Source organism: Balaenoptera physalus, assembly GCF_965194825.1.
Source record: "Balaenoptera physalus genome assembly, chromosome: 20".
NCBI lineage: Eukaryota > Metazoa > Chordata > Mammalia > Artiodactyla > Balaenopteridae > Balaenoptera > Balaenoptera physalus.
The window spans coordinates 16,783,670-16,806,065 of NC_138901.1; the positions used below are offsets into that span (position 1 = coordinate 16,783,670).

The 22,396-nt window shown below is 50.0% G+C and overlaps 1 long non-coding RNA gene across 1 annotated transcript in view; it reads left to right on the forward strand.

Annotated features, from left to right (window-relative positions):
* The window catches only part of LOC309651002, a 172,937-nt gene extending 155,347 nt beyond the window's left edge, over positions 1 to 17,590 (forward strand). Inside the window, exon 2 of the long non-coding RNA XR_014257885.1 lies at positions 12,206 to 17,590. This is a non-coding gene — a long non-coding RNA (uncharacterized lncRNA). The remainder of the gene's footprint in view (positions 1 to 12,205) is intronic.
* The last annotated feature ends 4,806 nt before the right edge of the window (positions 17,591 to 22,396 follow it).

Sequence of the window (22,396 nt, forward strand, 5' to 3'; positions counted from 1 at the left end):
CTGCAAAGTTGAGGCTGAGACACAGGGCTGAGGAGACCCCACCAAACCGCAGACATGAGGCACTCCCCAGACCACCTGTCACACGTCAACTCCTCATCTGGACTCTGGAAATTTTACCTTAAACCTTACCCCCTCTAGGAAGCCTTCACCAGTACCCCAGGCCAGCTCTTGGGTCTTCCCCTGGCCACTCAAAACACCCCTGCCCAGAGTCTGCATTCCCTGCTCCACCCTCGGCTCTATGCCTTGTTGACAAGTCCACTCCAGCGCACCTAGCCCTGGGCCCAGCACACAGCAGGAACTCTAGATACTTGTCAAATGAATGAATAAACCAGCGGCCAGGCCCCTGCTCCTGCCAGGTCACCCTACTTGTCTCCTTTTCTATCCTGTGCTGATCACAGGTACACAGGGGTGTAGGTACACAGGAGGTGGGCCCGGATGACTCCTGAGGGCTCTGCTCGCAGACTCCAAGTCTATCTCAGGCCGAGAACGTGGCTCATGTGGTCAGTGAATGAGTGTTCGTCCCTCCCAGGCTGCCCAGCCCCCCGCTCTGATTTCCCACGAGGCCCACGGACTTGGGGAGGGGGGCGCTCTGGTGGGTGGATGAGCCACTGGCACCTCCGTTCCCAGGGTGGCTGAGCTCTGGGGTGGGGGGTGGAGTGTGGGTGGCAGTGGAGGGGGAAGGGGCTGTGGGAAGCCTCAAGTGGCTCCCTGAGCAGCGTCGCCTCTGATATTAACTGTGTCCAAATTGCTCATTTCTGCGTCTTCGCCTTCTCTCATCTCTCCCCCTCCATATCCCTGCCTCGCCACTCCGACCTTCTGAGCTGAGCCACTTCTCCCAGAATGACAGGAGGAGACGAGGCAGAAGGAGACTGAGTTCCATTCTCTCTGGAGCTTGTTCAGATTTTCAATGAGCCTCAGCCCCGCTCGCTCGCGCCCTGACACCGCGCCCCCGCCCACCGTCCCTCCAACCTCCCCTCCCCACGGGGCGCCACCCCTCTTCCATCCTTCCCTCCTCGCTTCCCCGCCTCCACCCCAACTCAGCAGCGGGATTTCTGCTCCCCCCGCGAATTTCAGCATTCCGAAACCCTGGGAAAGCCCAGCCTCACTAATGAGCTAAAGCTGACCTGGTCTCCAAGCCGAGGCTGCTGCATTTATTAACCCCTCGCTCCAGCAGGGCCGTCGTTGACTTCCCAAACACTTTCTCATCATTATTCCAATGCAGCCCTTTATTAGGCACCTGCTATGGACGAGACCTTTACAGGGGGAGGGGCTGGGGGGGCTGGGGACACCGCCCTCTTCCTCCTGGATTTATAATCTTGCAGGAGCAGCTGCAACCTGCGTGAGAGGAGAGGTCGCCCCTTTGAAGCCAACAGAACTGCAGTCTGGTCTGGGTCTTGCCGCCAGCCAGCTCTGTGACCTCGAGCTAGTCCCTTCCTCTCTCTGGACTTTGGTAATTCTATTTGTAAAATAAGGAGTTCAACTAGGTCGGCATTTTCTAAACTGTAGTTTTGCAATCCATTACAAGATGGTGAAATAAATTTAGTGAGTCAGAACCAGCATTCAAAAAAAAAAAAAAAGGAAAGCAACTATATCAGAATCAGAGCATTGCACATAGTAGAGATAAGTAGTACATAAAGAAATGAGGGGACTTCCCTGGTGGCGCAGTGGTTAAGAATCTGCCTGCCAATGCAGGGGACACAGGTTCGATCCCTGGTCCGGGAAGATCCCACATGCTGCAGAGCAACAAAGCCTGCGCGCCACAACTACTGAGCCTGCGCTCTAGAGCCTGCGAGCCGCAACTACCGAAGCCGGCGCGCCCTAGAGCCCACGCTCTGAAACAAGAGAAGCCACTGCAATGAAAAGCCCGCGCACTGCAACAAAGAGTAGCCCCTGCTCGCCACGACTAGAGAGAGTCTGCATGCAGCAACGAATACCCAATGCAACCAAAAAAGAAAAAAAAGACATGGGTATGTGTACATGTGTGTATTTTGTATCTGTGTGTGTTTACATGTGTCTATAGTTGAGTGTATACCTGTATTCATTGTGTGCATATGTGCACTTATGTATGTTTTATGTGTGTGTTGGGTCACAACACGGAGTGGATTTCTTATAACGGGTCACAGTCGAAGTACTTTGGGAAATGCTGGTGTAGATGGTCCCTAAGGCTCTTCTGTCTCTAATACTGCAGGGTTCCAAATGCCTGTAGAAGAGCGACCCTGAGGGACTCATTTTCACCATGGGACAGGGAATGCCGTCACAAAAGGCATTTGTACTTTCAAAAATGGGTAGGGTTTCCAACAACCGAGAAATGTGGTGTGGGGACAGAGGGGAGAAGGGGAAATGGCATTCCAGGTAGAGGAACCATTGTGAACAAAGGCCCAGTGGTGGGACTGTGCTTGGTCTACTCCCTGGAGTAGACCAGTAGTCCAGTGACCCTGGAGCAGAGCGTGACTGGGAGGTCCTGAGGTTAGACAGGTGGGCTGGGGCCACAGCTGGTGGAGGCCCCTGGCTTCCACATGAGGGCTTCTCATAGTGGGTGGTGGGGAGCCAGGTGAGGCTTTCAGTATCCTAACAGCCCCATGAGGGACCCCAAGACTCCATGCTCCTCCTCCTCTTCCAGGAAATGACTTTATAGACTGATTTATACTAAGATGTGACTGACTGATAAGACTTCATGAACAAGCTGTTTTATGGGGATAGTTGGTGTTTTACTGTTGGCAAGTGGCTCTAAGACAGAAGGATTTTAGAATTTTTAGCTCTGGACAGGACTTTAAAGGTAATGTTAAAGTTGTTTTTTTTTTTCTCCCTCCAGGGGAAAAATTAGTACCATCTGCCTGATGGTCCCTGAGGGAGTTTGCACACTGAGGTGTTGGCATTTCAGGAACCTTGATGTTTGTGAGGACATATGGGACAAAATACTGGAAACTGCGAGTCCACGATATCTGAAAATCCAGTACATAAACAGATGGATTCATTTAATCCCTCCTTCTGCAAATGAGGAAACAGCAAACCAGAGAGAAGGGACCAGGCCAAGGTGACACAGTGGGTTAGAACCCATTCTTGGTCCACTGAATGGTGGTGTCTGCTGGGGGGTGCGTGGGAGTGTGAGGGTGGAGGAAGAGGTGGTATTTCAGAAGGCCAACTAACGAGTCCTCTGGGAAGGTAGCTGCCTACTCAGAAAGCCTGCACACTTAAAATAAAACAGCACAGCCTGGCTCCCCTCCCTCAGAGAAGGCGGCCCCGCCCCTGCCCTGCTGGCTAATTCCTTGGCAGTCACATTAGTTAAAGCTGGGTTAACCCTTGACACCCGGCCCAGCTCCAGGGAAGGACCCAGACCCCAGTCTCACTCCCTCCGTGGCCCCAGCAGAGATAGGATGTTAAACAAGGAAAGGTGAACCCACAAGCTAACTATTTTTAGTCCAAGAATTGGTTGCCAAGGACATTAAGCTCATTCCCTGCCGTATATCAGGGAAGCGACAGTGAAGATGTTTGCAAGGGTCTAATTGCGGAGATTTATTGTAAAATGCAACTCGTCAGCTCCATGCCCGGGTTCAATCTCCTAGCTCTGGGAATCTGAGCTATTTGTCGATTCCTTGGGTGGAGGGGAAGGGAGTGGGATGGAGAAGGGGCAGGTGCTGTGCCCTGGAACCCTGGGCAATCCTCAGCTGACCTTGCACGAAGAGTCCTTGAGCCCAGGAGGAAGTAGAGAAGTTAAAACAGACGGGCCAAGCAGGAGGGGCTGGGGCTGCTGCGCCCACAGTCAACAAGACTCAACCTTGACTTTCTTTGTGCCTTCAGATCTGGAAAAGCCTCCTGTAGGGACCATGCTGACAGCTTTCCGTCTTGCCCATGGACCACAGTACAGGAGGCTGCAGACTTGGGTTATAGTAGGATGGGTCAGTTAGAGAGAAGGAGGACCCCCTTGACATGAGAGTGATTGATGCAGGGAGAGGCAACAATGTCTGGCCTTGGTGCTGCTTGTTCTGCCGAAATGAGGGGGGCGGGGTGGAGAGCAAACACCTAGCAGAGGCCACTCTGTGCCAGGCACACTGGGGGCACCTGGACAGAATCTTATTTAATCCTCTGCAGAGGAGGACTCTGTGTCCACTGCACATTGCATAGATAAGGAAACTGAGGCTCAGGTGAAGAGACTAACCTAAGGTCACATGGCAGCCAGAGGAGCAAAACTGGAATTTTAAGCAGAATGTTTTCAACTCCAGAGCTCTGCTTACTGACCTAGGATCCTAGGAGCTGGAAGGAGGGGGTCCTTTTCCCCTTTGTTCCTCTATACCTGGAATTCTGGGGCAAAAAGACATCCATCCATCCATCCATCCATCCATCCACTCAACAAATGTGCCAAGTGCTGCACCAAGCCTCTGGAATATAGAAATAGAACATGGCGCCTGCCCACAAGGAGCCCATGTGGAGAAGTCGTTTTATCTAGCCCCCTGCCTCTCCTCATCCTCTCCAAAGAGAGCAATCTGCATTTCAAATAGCTCAATAAAGGAAGGGCTGCAAGCTTCCCTGTGACAGGAAGATTTAGGAAGCTTCTGTCATCCCAGGTAAGGGGTAGGGGAAGGGCGGCTTGGACTCCCAGCATCTTGGGGGAAGACTGGATCAGGCCTACTTTCCTTATTTAGAAACGTGGACTAATGATGCAGAACCACCTTATGGGAAAGCTAAATGAGAAAAGGAAGGTTGAACGCCACTGGCCATGGGTTCAACTTTCCTGAGACGAGCTAAAATTGGGTTGATCATTATAGCAAAACTCTGTGATCAGGCATCCAGGTATATGATTATTCCTTACAATTATTTTTAAGTTGTATGTGTGTATATATATATATATTTTAATAGCTTCCACAGAACTTGCACATGATGCAGAAATCAAAAGGTGCAGGATATAGCCTGAAAATTTCCCTCCCTTCCCTGCTCTCAGCCTCCTAATTCCTCTTTCCAGAGGCTCCACGGTTATCAGTTTCCTGACAGAGATCGCCTGTCTAGCTACATAAACAAGCAATTATGGCTGTATATTCTTTTTGTTTCAAACATGATTTTGTTTCATACAAACATGATTTTCTGTACCTTGCTTTCTTCCACTTAATTTATCTTGGAGATTGTTCTAAATCAGCCCATAAAGAGTGTCCCCATTCATTCCTTTTTATGGCTGCATAGTATTCCATGTGTTAGATGAACCGTGATCTACTTATCTTGTCCCCAGTGATGGATATTTAGATGTTTCTCATCTCTGGCTCTTATCAGCAGTGCTGCCAAAAAATAACCTTGTTCATACATCTTTTGGCATTTATAAGAGTATATCTACAGGATAAATTTCATGTCCATGGCCCATGAACATGTGCATTTATAATTTTGATACTTGCCAAATGTATAATTTTGAGTATTGCCAAATCATCCTCCAGATAGATTGCAAAATTTACACTGTCTTAGGGTGGGTTTTCCCAGAGGCAGACCCTGGGCTGAGGATTTAGAGCAGGTAGTTTATTTGGGGAGTGATCTCAGGAAGCTCTAGTAGGGGAGTGGGGAAGTGAGATGGAAGGGAAGGAAGCTGAGCAAGTAACCCCTGTGGCGACTGGAGCTTAATCCCACTGAGGAACCTGGGGAGCCTGTGTGGGATGCGTGCCTCAGAGTTATCCTAGTGGGGGTGTGAGGGTAAGATTCCTCCAGAGACATGGGTGTCCTGTTGCCCTACTCCTTCACCAAAGGCACATGGCTATTCTGGAAGTCCAGTCCTCTTTCCCTTGATACCCCTCCCCTCACCCCATCCTGCTGCCCTACCCCAGGCTGACACCTGATCATCTGCCCTTGCAGGATCCCTCCCAGCTGCTGAGCCCTAGAAAAGGTCCAGAGGCATGTCTGGGGTAACTCGACGCTAAGCTCCTTAAAAGGAAACTACCTCTGGCACTTCCGTTGTGCCCCGCTCCCACCTCCAGGCATCAGTACAAAAAGTACCCACTCCATAATTATTTAATTGGTCCAAGATAAGATTCTGCCTTCATCGCCTGGAACCTACACCCTGCTTGTGAACCCCACGGAGGGACAAGGCCATATGCTGAGGACACAAACATAAAGGCCAGAAGTCAGCCCGCTGCAGTAGGTGGGCAGGGCTGGATCTAGGAGGTGGCATCAGCTCTCAGGGCACCAGGACCCTTTTCCCTTCTCTCCCTGCTCCCTACCCCGGCTCTCCCAACCCTGTCCCCACCAGGCTGGAAGACAGCTCCAGCCCCCCCACCCCACCTGAGGCCCCTGAAGAAGATGGTGGAGAAGGGGACACTAGAGAGGCCAGGCCCTGCCACCTGCCCAGTGAGGTGCTGATGATCTGCTCTGCGGCAACCTCTCACCTGCTTTCAGGATGCTGTGCCCTCGCTCAGCTTATTTAACTGATGGCTACTCTCCCTGCCAGGACATTAAGTTAGCCTCATACACAAAAGGATAAGAGGAAGCACAATCCTCTACCCACCAGGCTCAGGCCAGGACCATGGTCAGGGGTATTAGCCCTTAAACCAGACCTACAGTCACCGGTGACATTAATGGGGTGTTAAGGTGGGAACAGAAATGACCACCCTGACATTTGCTGAATCAAGTGGATGTATTAGCTACGGCTTCTCCTACCTGAGTCCTTTTCCTGCTTGACTGTGAACAGAAATGCAGTAGAGAAAACCCAGCACTCATGACAACTGGCTCAGGGTCAAGGATGGAGACAGGCAGGTTCAGGGGAACCTGGAAGCCTGGTCAGCACCCCCATACCCTGCCAAGTCCAGCTGGTGAAGACAGGCCAAGCCCTGGCTCCTCCTTAGATCTCAGCTTACTTCTTCGTAAAACAAGGGTGCTGGACTAAATTCCACTGAGAAATGTGCATTGAGCACCTATGACGTGCCAGGTAGGAGGGAACCAAAATCGAGCAACATGTGGTTCCTGCCCTCAAGGAGCTTTCTGTCCAGCAAGATTGAAAACCAACCAACTCCAACCAACTCCACACAAAAGGAACAGAGTAAAGTGGTATGTGAGCATCGTGGGGCACATACTGGTTAATTCTCCCTGAGCGGGGAGTAGAGAAACACCACAGAGAACCCGAGGGCATCTGAACTGGGTTTCAATGGATAGGTAGGAGTTTTCCAGAAGGACCTCAATGATCCTTTCAGTAAGCCCAGTGCCAAAATTCTATTCCCCAGGCCACCTCAGCATTTCCAAACTGCATCCTACAAACTCTAGTATCTTCAAGATGTAAATTAAGTGCCCGCAGGGGGGAAAAAAAATGTTTCCATGATGGAAAAGGTTTGGGAAGCAAAGAGTTCAAATTAAACAGTTCCCTTGCTATGGGACTCCTCAGACCCTTTACTGTACTCACTTCATTGTGAATGTCTAGGGAGGGGCTAGAGACTAAGGATTTCCCTTCCTGCCTCTCCTCATCTTGAAGAGTTCCATGGAATCCAGTTGGGAAAGTGTTCTCCTGGAGATTTCCAGGTGAGCGGGACTCTGGCAGCTCCACGGAGGCCTGGGCTGGCTCCCAGCCCCCTGCCTGCCATGCAGATACTGCAGCTGACTATCCGTCCATCCAGACAGGCCTTTACAAACCCAGTAATCTCCAGAGGGCTCTTGTCCTGCTTCCCTCCCCACCTACAGCCAGGCAGGAGGCCCCATGCATGCTAAACAGGCCTGCCCCTCAGTAGGGCCCCAGGATAGAGAGCTGCAGGCTAGTTGGAAAGCCGAGGAGGAAGGCGAAAGCGTCTTTCACCAGCCAGGTGCCCATATCCAGCCTGCCTGTGTCTGGCAGCTGCTTCTGCTGTCCCTGGCCCCTTGCTGCACCTGGCCGTGGGGCATTTCTGATTCTACTAGGCAGCATAGGGCCTCTGGAGCGAAGGTCTCTTACCTGGAAGCCCCATCTTGCCTCAAGGGAGAGGAGAGCTGGACAGGAAGGGGGGTCCAGACCAGGGGAACACAGACTAACGCCACATTCTCTCCTTCCCTGTTCCTTCCCTCCTTCCCACCTCCCTCCCACCTCCCTCCCGCCTCCCTCCTCCCTCCTTCTCTTCTTTCCCTCCATCTAACCATATCCATCTACCCATCCAATTCAAAGTGCCTCAAGCCCCTGTTCTGTACCAGTCACTGTGGGATTCACCAGACATCTATTGCTGATAAAGGATTCCTTCCTTTCCTCCCTGCTCCTAGGGAGGAAAGGAAGGAATCCTTTCTTTCTCCTCCCTCTATTCCTTTCTTTTCCCTTTCCCCCTTCCTTCTTTCCCTTCCCTTCTCCCTCCTTTCCTTCCTCTGCCTTTCTGGTCCCATCTCCCTAGGGCATGCACTGAGTGCTCATGACAGAATTCCACCTCTGACCATCTAGAGGGGAGCTCGATGCCCACCACCGTGGATGCACCAAACCGAGGGGAAAGGGGTAGGATGCTTGTTCCCAGGATAAACTCTCTGGCATTCAAGTGCCCAGAGAGGTGGGATGAAGGAGCAGGGCGCAGATAGGCCCAGAGAAAGGAATCAAGCGTTACTGAGAGCTTACTAGTGCTGAGCACGTGCTAAGGGCTGTTACATACCCTAGGTAATTTTCTTAGCTCAAAAATGCCATGAAAGAGGTACCGGTATCCACAATTTTACCCTTGAGGTAACTGAGGTCCTGAGGTTCAGAGAGGTTATGCGGTGGACCCAAGATCACACAGGAGTGAGAGGAGACCAGAGGCTGTTGACTCCAAAGTGCCTGCTTCTTGGAGGAGGTGACACGGCAGCAGGTGTTGAAGGAAGTGATGGGCGGGACTGCTGGAGGGGCTGGTGAACTGAGGCTGAGGGGCGCGAGTCTGTAGGAGGCTGGCCTGCCTGGGGCTGGGGGGAATCAGCCAGGTTGGGGAACAGAGGTATAATGAGAGGAGAGAAAAGTTTGCTGAGCAAAGCTGCTGGCCAGACCAGAGGGTGAGGCTGGCTTCTTCGGAGACCCCATGACAGAAAGGTTTCTGGCCAAGGGAGTGGAAGGGACACTGGGGAATCCTTGCAAAAGGCACTCAGACCGTGAAACGTAAGCTTCTCTGATTTATCTGCCGCGGGTTATGTCATGGGTATTGATTTTTTTAAAATAAAATTTCATTCTGATATTTTAAAAAAGAAAAATGAGAACGATGCATGTGGAGACAGGGAGCTTGGTTGCAGATGGTGTGATATAACGGTTCTGCATGGGCAGTCGGGCACAGTCCCCTGGAGGAAAGGGGTGGTCTGTCCACTGGGTGCAGGAGGGTGCCCAGGGCGGGTGAAGGGCATGAGAAAGACACTGGGATGAGGAAGCTGCCCCAGACTTCAGTCCCTGCCTGATCCCTTCCCTCCCACAATCCAGATGGGGCTGGATCAGACACCACTCCTGTCAGTCACGAGTCCTCTGCTCAGACACCTGCACCCACATGCCTCTCCCTGACGTTGGGGGTCATTCCTGCACCACCTGGAGGAACCACATCACTTCTCTGGGATTCACGTTATCTGCAAAACGAGGATAATGCCGCTTTGTGGACGCTCTTCCTACTCCACAAAAATGTTGTGATCACAGAAAATAAAAGCACTTTGCAGAACCTAAAGTTTCTCCCACTGGCGGGGTGGGGGGAGGGGCTGTTGGTTCCCACCCATCTGCAGGGCAGGCTTCTCCCCAATCGGATGCCTCCCTCACTCAAACTCTCTTTCCCCACCCCCCATCCTACCCATTTTCTCTTCCTGATATGGGCGTGGCATTGGCGAGGCGAGACTGTGCCCTGGAGGGGCTGGTTAATTTCCCTTTGGCCACCATTCCCCAAATCAAGTAGACACGCCCAAAGCGCATAAGTCAGAGGGGTGGTTTATTCCTCAGGGGCTACCACAACTCACACATTTCTATCTGTAATTAGATTTTTTTCATAAAGCAGCAACATTAAAACAATGATACAAATACTTATCAAACTCCTTTCTTTTGCCCCTTAAATTTAAAATAAAATCTCATTTGGAGCAAGATTTAAAGTACCCCCAACCCCTGAGTACAGATGGGTGCCTTCTGTCAAACAAACTATTATCAATCTCTGCTTAAATTAATTCCGGCCCCTCCCTTAGCCTCTCTGGAAATACTTTAGTTTTCAGAATCCATGGTCTGGAACTACCCATGGACATTTGTAAGCGGTTTTCAATTCTTCTTTTAAAAAAGCCTTTCCCAGTTCCTCTGCCTGCCATGCGAATCAAGCCATCGAGTACTAATTATCCAGACAGGAATTCACATGTTTTACTCCCCGTTGCACCTTTCCAGTTCTTTCTTCTCAAGAAAAATTAGGCTTTTAAAAAAATTTTTTTTTGACTTTTTAACCTATTTCTTAGCTCTCTTTCTTTTGTTTTTTTTAATTTTTTTTTTATTTTTACAAGAGATAAATCGACTGACACCAAGCATTGTAAATGGATGACCACAACAAAAGCAACAATGATTGCAATTACCAAACACGAAACACACTCATACTATGTCATAATACTGACATTCAGTCCAGTAATCCTCCACTGTAACAGCTCCTTTACTTTGCAGTGAAAATTGATTTGTATATTCTTTGCCTCTGAGTCCCTGTGGGATTTTTTTTTTTTAATTCAAACAGAAAGTCACAAAAATTATAATCATCCTCATCAGTTCACTCAGTCCCATGTAATAAAAATTTAAATTATTTATTTATTTATTTTGCTCGCCGGGTCTTAGCTGCAGCATGTGGGCACTTAGTTGTGGTATGCGGGATCTAGTTCCCTGACCAGGGATCGAACCTGGGTCCCCTGCCCTGGGAGCATGGAGTCTTGACCACTGGACCACCAGGGAAGTCCCAAATTTGGTTTTTTAAAAATAATCATGGGAAGACCCATCATCCCAGGTCCAAGTCTTCTATAATTCAAGCCTTTCTGCTGGGAACACTCTCAGGCCCGTGAGACGGCTTCCTTCCAGCCCTTTGTGTGGAGTTGGAGCCCTTTTCCAGCCTCGTCTCCCACTGCACCCCTCTTGGATCAGCCTCACCAGCTCCCTGCCACGCCACTGCCTCTGCTGTGTCCACAGTCTAGAGTGCCCCTCCCCACCATGCCCCGTTCAAGGCTCAGAAAAAAAGTCACCACCTGCACAGAGCTTTCCAAATCCCTACAAATGACCATGAATCCTCCTTCTGTTGAGTTCCTTTCTACTCTGCCTAGTTACGTGGTTAAGGATCAAACCGCCTGGGTCACCACCCCCGCTCTGCCACTGCTCCGTACAGCCTTCATGAGCCGCCTAACCTCCACCAGCTGTTTCCCCCTGAAAAAACGGAGATAATAATAACAGTACTGACACCATAGGACTGTTGTGAAGATTAAATATAAAGGTTCATGCATCTGACCTGACACATGGCAAGTGTTCCTCGAATGTCAGCTGATTGCAGTGGCCCTGACTATAGATAAGGTATAAATGTCCGTTCCCTCCACTACTCATGGACCAGGCCTTACTCATCTTGCAGCCCGTTCGTTATCCAACAGGAAAGCTCAGGTCCAACCTCACCCATACAGCCTTCCTTGAATGTTCTAACCCTCGTGGTCCTTTCTGTTCCCACCATCTTTCATTCTACCCTTCTCTTTATTAGGATGAAGTTTGAGTACAAATGACAAAAAAAAAAAAAAAAAAATAGCAGTGGCTTGAAGGAGATGAAAGTCTATTTCTCATGCAGAAGTCGATGCTGATAGATCCGGGTTGATATGCTGTTTCCATTCCAGGGCCTCACACCCTATCGCTTTACCAGGTGTGGCCTCCATGAGCTCATGACTCCCAACTTCATGCTCCAATATGGCAGCCCCCATGCTCCTGGCAGCCAGTGGAGGAAGGGACAAAGAGGTGGGGTAAAGGATGCACTGATGCAATCTCTTAAAGAAGTCCAAGAGGCTCCCAAAGGACCCTTCCACTTATATCCATTGGCCAGAACTTAGCCACATGACCACACCTGCCTGCAAAGGATGTTGGGAAATGTAATATTTATTCTGGGTGACCTTGCACCCAGATAAAATTTCATTTTTTTAAAAAAATTAATTAACTAATTAATTTTTAGTTTTGGCTGCGTTGGGTCTTCATTGCTGCACACGGGCTTTCTCTAGTTGTGGAGAGCAGGGGCTACTCTTTGTTGTGGTGCACGGGCTTCTCATTGAGGTGGCTTCTCTTGTTGTGGAGCACAGGCTCTAGGTGCATGGGCTTCAGTAGTTGTGGCACGTGGGCTCAGTAGTTGTGGCTCACGGGCCTAGTTGCTCCGCGCCATGTGGGATCTTCCCGGACCAGGGCTCGAATTGGTGTCCCCTGCATTGGCAGGCGGATTCTCAACCACTGCGCCACCAGGAAAGTCCCTAAAATTTCTTTCCATTAGGAAAGGGGAGAATGGGGAATTCCTTGGCTGTCCAGCAGTTAGGACTTGGTTCTTTCACTGCTGGGGCCTGGGTTCAATCCTTGGTCAGGGAACTAAGACCCGCAAGCTGCGTGCTGCAGCCAAAAAGAAAAAGAAAAGGGGTGAATGGATATTGGAGGGAAACTAACAATCTCTACCATCCCCACACACAATGTAGCACAACTATTTTTATATAAAAATTTTTGAAAATTGTTTTAAGGGGTAGAATACACATAACATGAAATTTACCACTTTAACCATGTTTAAGTGTACAGTTTAGTAGTGTTAAGTACATTCACATTGTTATACAATCAACCTCCAGAACTTTTTTCATCTTGCAGAACTGGTACTCTGTACCCATTAAACAACTCTCCATTCTCCCTCCCCCACCCCAGCACCTGGTAACCACCGTTCTACTTTCTGTCTCTGTGAATTTGACTACTCTAAGTACCTTGTGAGTGTGAATCATACAGTATTTGTCTTTGTGACTGGCTTATTTCACTTAGCATAGTGTCCCCAAGGTCCATCCATGCTGTCACATGTGTTAACACTTAATTTTATCTAGTCCCAATAGTCATTTCTGCTATTCCTGATGTTGCACTTGCCCTCCCACTAGAATTGAAGATCTTTATTCTCGTGACAAAATTGTCTAGGAAGATCAATATGGGCCGAAAAGAATGCTAGGTGCTGGGATGGAGGTCGGGGCAAGGACAGTATTTATGCTCCTTTCTGCCCTACGACACCTTTGCAGGGCAGTATTAGTTCATACTGCAGCTTAATAAAAGTTTGTTCAGGGACTTCCCTGGAGATCCAGTGGTTAAGACTCTGAGCTTCTGCAGCAGGGGGCGTGGGTTTGATCCCTGGTTGGGGAACCAAGACCCCGCGTGCCGCGCACACGCGACAAAAAAAAAAAAAACTATTAAAAAAATGTGTTCGGTGGGCTTCCCTGGTGGCACAGTGGTTGAGAGTCTGCCTGCTAATGCAGGGGACACGGGTTCGAGCCCTGGTCTGGGAAGATCCCACATGCCACGGAGCAACTAGGCCCGTGAGCCACAACTACTGACCCTGCGCCTCTGGAGCCTGTGCTCCGCAACAAGAGAGGCCGCGATAGTGAGAGGCCTGCGCACCGCGATGAAGAGTGGCCCCCGCTCGCCGCAACTAGAGAAAGCCCTCGCACAGAAACGAAGACCCAACACAGCCAAAAATAAATAAATAAATAAATAAATAAATAAATAAATAAAAGTAACAAATGTTCAAGTACAATTGGTGTCTTTAAAAAAAAAACAAAAAAAAAACTAGGCCTTTAAGAAGCTATTTCCGATCAAATTTATTAAAAAAAAAAAAATGTGTTCGGTGATTGAAAAGACATGCTGGTCTACCATCACTATGGTAGACCAGTGACCCCACAGATCACCTCACCACCTTCTCTCATGCCTTTTACCCGCCTGGCTCCCAGCTTTAGATACCCTTCCCCAAGTCCCTCCTGTGTTCCCTGAAAGCCCTTCTATTCAGTCTGTTCTCAACAGTGTTTTCCCTACTGTTCCTCACTGCGGGAGAAAGAGGTGAGCTTGAGAAGGGTTTGGTTTCTGGCTCTTGACTGGAGAAAGGACAGCTGGGGGCCGCGGAGTCAGATGTGCCCCTCAGGGACACCCCCCTCCCCCAACCCACTTCCTCTCTCTGCCTTCTACTCATGAAGATTAAGAAGATTAAGCGGACACCTACAGGAGGTGTACCTGTATACACCTGGCCTTGTATCTGAATCTCCTGAGGGAACCTGCTTAAAAAAAAAAAAACAAAACACCAACGGGGGCTTCCCTGGTGGCGCAGTGGTTGAGAATCCGCCTGCCAATGCAGGGGACACGGGTTCGAGCCCTGGTCTGGGAGGATCCCACATGCCGCGGAGCAACTGGGCCCGTGAGTCACAATTACTGAGCCTGCGCATCTGGAGCCTGTGCTCCGCAACAAGAGAGGCCGCGATAGTGAGAGGCCCGCGCACCGCGATGAAGAGTGGCCCCCACTTGCCACAACTAGAGAAAGCCCTCGCACAGAAGCGAAGACCCAACACAGCCAAAAATTAATTAATTAATTAATTAATTTTAAAAAAATGTACTTAAAAAAAAATTAAAAAAAAAAAACAACCACCAACGAATAAAACCAGATTCCTGAGCCCTACTCTGAACCTACAGAATCAGAATTTCTGAGGATGAGGGACCAGAAATCTTAAGTTCCAGCAAGCTCCCCTGATGATTCCGATGCAGCCAGCTTGGAGCTGGGAACCAATAGGAAGTGTTTGCGGAACTGGACCTCCCTTAGGTCTAATGTCAAGTCCAGCTCTTGTTGGCGGTGCTACCTGATCAAGTTACTTAACCTCTCTGAGCCTCATACCAACACCTGCCTTATAAGGTGGTAGTGAGAATTACATGAAGTGATGCATGTGAAGTATTTAGCAGCGTGCTTGGCATGCCCAGACCCTAATAAGTGGGGAGCTGATGATACAGTTCTTATTACATCATTTATTATTATTATTATTATTATCATTACTCAAGCACCTGGCATACCCTACCCTGAGGACGGTAGTTCCAAAGAGTGCTGTTACCAAGCAAAGGCCCCTGGAGAGGATGTCTCAAGTTGAAAGCCAGCCAGATAAAAGGAGCTATTTGCTAGATGCTAGGCTCAATGATAGTAAAACCTCCAGGGAGAACAGGGAGATGAAAGGAAGAGACTCGCCATGCTGGCGATATCACGCCATGCAGTACATCTGCCAAACTGGCTCGCCCCAGGTAACTCCAGCAGTTTTCTGCGGCAGTGGAAGAGACTGGGCGGAGCTTCAGCGCAGGGAAATCATTCAGAGGATGTTCCGCTGGGCTGGAGCAGGGTGCAGCTGACACCACTCCAGAGTACCCTGCTCCCGGCAAGCAAAGGGAGGGATTCGGAGCAAGGTCCATGATGACAGAAGGATGGAAGGCCACGCTGGACTGGAGAGAGATTTGGGAGGTGAAGCCCCAAGACTTGGTGCCAATGTTGTCTCCTCCGGGCTGCGTTCAGGGCTTCTCTCTACATTCCCCCCTCCATTGCCACATTTACCATTCTGAGTGTTTGCTTGTCTGCCTCTCCCACTGGAGAGCAATGACTTGCCCAACCTCATCTTGCCCTGCTGTCCCCTCAGTCCTGCACTCCTACTGTGCTGCCCTCCTTTCTGTTCCGCAAACCCACTGAGCTGTTTCCAGCCCAGGGCCTTTGCACTTGCTATGCTCTTTCCTGGCTGTTTCTCCTCAGTATTCAGGTCCTAGAGAGCCCGTCCCTAGGTTGCCCCTGTCCAGCTGCTCTCCATCACAACACTTATAGATTTCCTTTACAGCACCTACACAATCTAGAATCATCTTGTTTATTAATTATGTACTTACTTATTGTCTGTCTCCTGTGGAGGGGGACATTTGAGCTCCGTGGAGGTGGGGATATCTGTCCTGCTCACCTCTCTATGTCCAGAACCCCGCACAGGGCTTGGTGCAGAATGGGAGCTTACTGCTATTGTTGAATGGTTTATTGTCTAGTCACCCCAGTCCTCAACACCTGGCACAGTGTCAGGAACCTGGAGCTGCCTAACAAATGCTCATTGAATGAAGAGATGATGCCGTCAGCCACTTCTGAATTGGTTTATGACCAAGAAATCTCAGTGTAATCCTAGGGCTAGAAATCCATTTATTCAATGCTATTTATTGAACATCTATGACATGCCAGGCACTGCGCTAGGCTCAGGGGACACAGCAGAAATCAGAGCCCCTTCATGGTCTAAATTACAGAAGAGAGGAGGTTAGCTGGGGGGAGAGATTTTTCTGGGAGGTGAGTATGGATACTCTCAACATCCACTTTTCCTCCCATCTTTTTTTCTGAATTCGGGATGTTCCAACATGCCATCATCGTTGTGGTTTTGGTTTAGGGGTTTTCTGACAGGTTTTGAATGTTGGAGGAGGAGCCCGAGGACATTGCTCTTTGCGGGCAGAATCATAACAGGCAAAGCTCGGCGACAAATCTCCCCTCTCCCCGTCCTTGTCCCTCTGCTTCCGCCCTCCTAAAACCCAGCCTGCAATCAGGCACCTTCATTATGAAGACTGATGGTATGCAGACGGGGATCTGAGAAAGCTTCTGCTGTGTCTGACTTTCGCAGTGGAGATTTAGTGCCCTCAGTAACCAGGTCAGCACAGCTCCATTAATCTGCACCAATCAGCCAGGCTGAGGCAAAGGATTCCTGGGAGGGCTTGGAATGGGTCCTGAGAGCTGGGGACAGCCAGCTGGATGAGATGCCTCAGAGCGCCAGGGCTGGGCTTTCCGGCCAACATGTGGAGCGCTGAGAAGCAGACCCTGAAACCAAACCAGCCCAGGGTGGAAGGGAAGCAGGGAAGACAGGGCAGGAAATGGTGAAAACTTATTTGGTACAAGAAAGGGGAGCCTTGGAATTGCCCGAAGACACAGGCCGCCTGTGGAAGTGCTTAGGAACCAGAAAGGGCTTCCAGCAACCCTACGTGCTCCAGGGGCTAAGGGACATCACAAGACAAGCCACAGTCTCCAAAATACTAATGCCAGAGTCTGCTTGCTGTAGGCTGAATGTTTGCGTCCTCCCCCCAAAATTCATGTGTTGAAACCGAATCCCCAATGTGGTGGTATTAGGAGGTGGGGCCTCTAGGAGGTGATTAGGTCATGAGGGTGGAACCCTCATGAATGGGATTAGTGCCCCTATCAAAGAGACCTCAGAGAGCTCCCTCACTCCTTCCACCAAGTGAGGACACAGCAAGAAGACCATCGTCTGTGACACAGAATTTTCTGGTAACTTGATCCTGGACTTCCCAGCCTCCAAAACTGAGAAATAAATGTTTGTTGTTTAAGTCACCCAGAATGTAGTATCTGGGCTTCCCTGGTGGCGCAGTGGTTGAGAATCTGCCTGCCAATGCAGGGGACACGGGTTCGAGCCCTGGTCTGGGAAGATCCCACATGCCGCGGAGCAACTGGGCCCGTGAGCCACAACTACTGAGCCTGTGCGTCTGGAGCCTGTGCTCTGCAACAAGAGAGGCCGCGATAGTGAGAGGCCCGCGCAACACGATGAAGAGTGGTCCTCGCTTGCTGCAACTAGAGAAAGCCCTCGCGCAGAAACGAAGACCCAACACAGCCAAAAATAAACAAATAAATTAATTAATTAATTAAAAAAAAAATCAGGGCCTGGGGTCCTCTGTCCCCCAGCTCCATTCAGCTTATTTAAAAAAAAAAAAAAAAAAAAAGAATGTAGTATCTTTGTTATAGCAGCCCAAACAGACTAAGCCACTGCTACTCTGCCTGGTGCCTGCAAATCTCTGAGGTACAACAACAACCAAACACACAAATACCCCCTTGAGCTAAACCCTCTATATTTCCGGGTCCCCCCATTCTTGTAAATCAGGCTTTCAGCCTGTGGGGGTTAGTGATGCCCATGACCCTGGCATCCTTCTGTGTCCCCCTCATCCCACTATAGTGTCCAAGCAGCCCCTGGGCTCTAGGAGAGGACCTCTACCTGGAAGTGAGAAATCTCTGCCCAGAAAATCGGCCCTGAACCCTGACGTGCCAGAGCTGGAAGGGGCCTTGAGATCTTTAGTCCAACCCCCTCATTTTACAGAGGAGAACTGAGGCTTAAAGAGCGTAGAGACCTACCCAAGGGCTGGTGTTGGAATCTGGTTTTCCAGACTCTCACCTCACAGTTCTTTTTATTTTACACACTGCCCACTACACAGCAGGTGCTCCATATGTATTGGCGGAATAACTGAATGACTCAGAGCATGAATGGATGGGAGGATGAATGGATGGTGGAGGGCGGGGTTGTTTCATATCTTTAGAAAAGGAACAAGGACATCTTCCTGGTTTCCTATGGTGTGGTTAGCGCCACAGGCTGTGCCTTGGAAATTTATCTGTAAACCAAATGATCAATTAGACACCACCCAGAAGTGCATAACGCACTACACAGCAATGACCAAATTGGCTTTGGGAACAGCGAACTGTGCCAGACCAATTTAATTTCCTCTCCAGTGATAGACTGACGGGTTTCATTGGCGAGGGGCGAGAAGGAGCTGTCATCTATCTTGATTTCAGGGCGGCTGTTGGTTCTCTCCTACATGACATTCTCATCAGCTTGCCAAGGAAATGCTGTCTGTTCCAGCGTCCCCGTCCCCCGGGGGTGAACAAGCAGCCTGAGGCTTCACGCCCAAGGCCTTGTCCCCATATCAACTCCCCATAGGCACTGGGCTCCCATCCAGACGGTGGCCTGAGAATGATTCATGCAGGGGACCCTCCCGGGTGTTTACACCCTGAAAACGTGGAGAGGTCTGGATGCACACATGCGCGCACATACATGTGGGTAGAGACACACGTGCACACACCCTCATGAATGCACGCATGTTCTTTGCAAACGTGTGTGTCCTGCTGAGATCAGCATGCCAGGTATGGGCCATCCATAAACCCAAGGGCGCTGGCATTTGAACCTGAGGTTGTAGGGGAGGAGAAGACTGGGCGGGGCTGAACTGTCAATCAAGTCCAGATCAGTGGCTTACATAAGTGCTGTCCGACAGAAATAGACTTCAAGCCACATATATAATTTTAAGTTTTCTAGTAGCCACAGTTTAAAAGTTAAAAAAGAAAGATGAAACCAAAGATTTTTTTCTCTTTGCTCTCTGTATCAACTCAGTATACCCTAAATATGATCATCTCATTTGGAATCAATTTTAAAAATTGAGATACTTTATTCTTTTTAAATTTTGTACAAAGCCTTCGAAGTCCAACGTGTATATTACATTTACAGCACATCTCAATGTAGACGCTAAATTCAGACACAAGTGTATTTCACTGGATATAATAGATCTGCGTTTGGATTTCATTAAATGTACAGTTGAAAAAGTAGGTTCACATACCCAAATTGTTCCAAAAATACTTAAAAGTTATCCAATAACTGAATCCACTATTCGTTTTTAAAATTTAAATTGATCTAAATGAAATTAAAAGTTTAGTTCCTCAATCCCACTAGCCAGCTCCAAGCGTTCAACAGCTGTGGGGGTGTGGGGAACCAGGCTACCAGACCGGACCACAGCCCTGAAGACCCGGCAGGCTTAGGGTCTGCAAAGGCAGGGGGCTACTGCACAGAGGGGGTCAGGGGCCCCAGAGGGAGGCCAGAGTGGCAGAAGCCAGGAGCTCATGCTGGGGACCCGCTGGAAGGACAGGCAGGGGTCAAGGCTCTGGGACCACTGGGCCACCGAGGGGCTTCATCCCACAGGCAGTAAGAAGGGACTGGAGGTCTTTGGCAGAGGGGTGCTGTGAGGAGAAGGAGTGACTTAGGGGGGGATGGCTGGGCTGGAGGGGGAGATGGGGGGCAGGGGACCAGAGGGAGACCAGAGCGAGGGATGAGGCAATGACAAGCTGAACCAGGGTCTCGCAGGGGGATGGAAAGGACACGAGGGGTGTCAGGAGCCCTGAAAGTAGGAAGCCACAGCGTTTCCTGATGGCGGCTCCAGAAGCAGTGGGAGGGAAGGAGGCCGAAGAGGCAGAGGGGATTCCAAGACTGGAGACGGCCTTGTTAGCTTCCTGTGGGCATCTCCCCGCCCCCAGGACACAGCCTCAGGACCCCTTTCCTCTCCAGGAGGAACCCTATGACCTTGGCTGGGTTCTGCCCAGATCCTTAGCCACAAGTCTTCCCACTTTGGCCCATAGCCAGAAGCCTCCCCCTCCACCCCTGCCTTGGGGTCCCTAGAACCAACTTCCAGCCATTTGAGAAAACTCTTGCTGGCCCCAGCTCTCGTTGGGCAGGTCCTGTCCCTGGAGGTTTGGCTGCCCACACCTGGATGGGCCCAGTGACGTCTGCGTCCCTCCAGAAATGGGGCAGGGCGGGAAATAGCCTTAAGGGTGCGTTTAGAGGAAGCTCTGGTTTGGGATGTGCTGGATCTGAGGGACTTGAGGGAGGTGCTGTGGAGAGTCCAGCTGAGGGCTGGAAACACTGGACAGGAGTTCTGGAGGGGAGGCGAGAACGAGCTTTCATTCGAGGAATCATTTCCACCGAAGAATCACATAGCCACTGCGCACACGAGACTCACACTGCTTCCTGCCCACTGGCCAGTCCATCAGGACTACCCTAGAGACAGGCCGCACGGAGTCTTTGCCATTCCCCCAGGGTTTCCTACCTCTTCCCCAAGCAGCAAATTAATTCTCAAGCTGGGCTTCTAGAAGGAAATTTGGTAGGAATCGGGATTGGTCCTGGGGCTGGGAGTTCCAAGGCTTATGAGGGCCATGGCGGTGGAGGTCAGGGGGAGCAGAGGAGATGGATACTGTCATTTTTTTTTTTAATGTTAAAAATATTTTATTTATTTATTTATTTGGCTGCACCGGGTCTTAGTTGTGGCACACGGGATCTTTTTTTAGTTGCGGCATGCGGGATCTTTAGTTGCGGCATGTGGGATCTTTAGTTGCGGCATATGAACTCTTAGTTGTGGCACGTGGGATCTAGTTCCCCGACCAGGGATGGAACCTGGGCCCCTGCACTGGGAATGCAGAGTCTTAGCCACTGGACCACTAGGGAAGTCCTGGGTACTGTCTTAAAGAGGGATGGTTGGGTCGACAGACATACTTGGCACTTACACATACCCCCTGCCCAGGTTCTTATTTATTGATGCATGACACACAATCCAAAAATTCAGTGGCTTGAAAAAGCAATTTATTGTTATCATGTCTCACAATTCTGTGGGTCAGGAATTTAGACAGTTGGACAGGGCACAGAGGGAATGGTTCATCGCTGCTCCAGGGTGTTTGCGGCTGCAGTTCAGGTGACTCAAACGGCTGGGAGCTGGAACCTATGGAGGTGGCCTGGCACGTCTCCCTCTCCCTGCTCAGTCTCTCCACGTGGCACCTTGGACTTCCTCACTGCATGGCAGCCTCAGGGAAACTGGTCTTACACAGAGGCTTAAGGCTCCAAGTCCCTAGAGGCTCCGACAGGAGCTGCAAGATTCTTGGTATCTTGGTTAGAAATCCTGAGCGTCGTTTCTGCCACATTTTACAGGTCAAGCAAATCACTAAGGAAAGCTCAGATTCAAGAGGTGCAGATGGGAGAATGGCATATATCCATAGAAAGGGGGGGTGTAGACGGCAGCCACCTCGGGGGCAAGCTACCCACTACCCGGCGCACCCACCGTGGCAGGGCAGCTGTGTGTTTTACCAGCTCACCCACATTCATCAGCCCAACACCCTTCTCTTACTGTCACTGCCTTCTGCACGGAGGCCACAGCCTCGGTGACACATTGAAAAGCTTGTCTTACCTACTTAGCTAGAACATAAGCCCTCAAAGAGTTGAGATGCCTCTTTTATGCCTTGCAGCCCTGGCCTTGACCATTTGGGTGCTTCCCTTCCCAAATCGGTGCTCCTCATCTGGTCCCATCAGCCTTATACCGCCCGCCACCCAGCGCTCCTAGAAACATCCTTTTTAAGTATCCTGCCCCACCACCCCTGGCGTGGAAAGAGGTCTCCTTGACTCACCACCATAGCTCTGGTGCTGAGACAGACAGAGGAGGAGGATAGAGGGGTGGGATGGACAGAGGGTTGGGGTGGACAGAGGCGGAGGAGAATGACCGGGGTGGGGGGTCCGTGACCGTGACCATGGCAGGCCAGGTCTGAAGGAGCCGTATGTGCTGGTGGCCACCTGGATTTATGCTCTTGTCACGCACACATTCCATCTCTGCCTACCTGGCCTCCACTGCTGCATTTCAATTCAATGTTGTTGTGGCTTTATAATGCAAATTGTGGTGGAGAATTATATCCTTCCCTGGAGGAGAAAAAAAAAAAAGATAAACAACAAAAAGAGTGAAGGGGAACAGCAGTACCTTTAAGGAAATTATTTGTCAAAATATTTCTAAATAATATTTAGATGGCTAGAATAGATCTACATTCAAGTCCTTGCGTAGAAATACCTGCACTTGCAGTGAGAAAGCAATGTATCCCACTGTATTCTTCTCGCC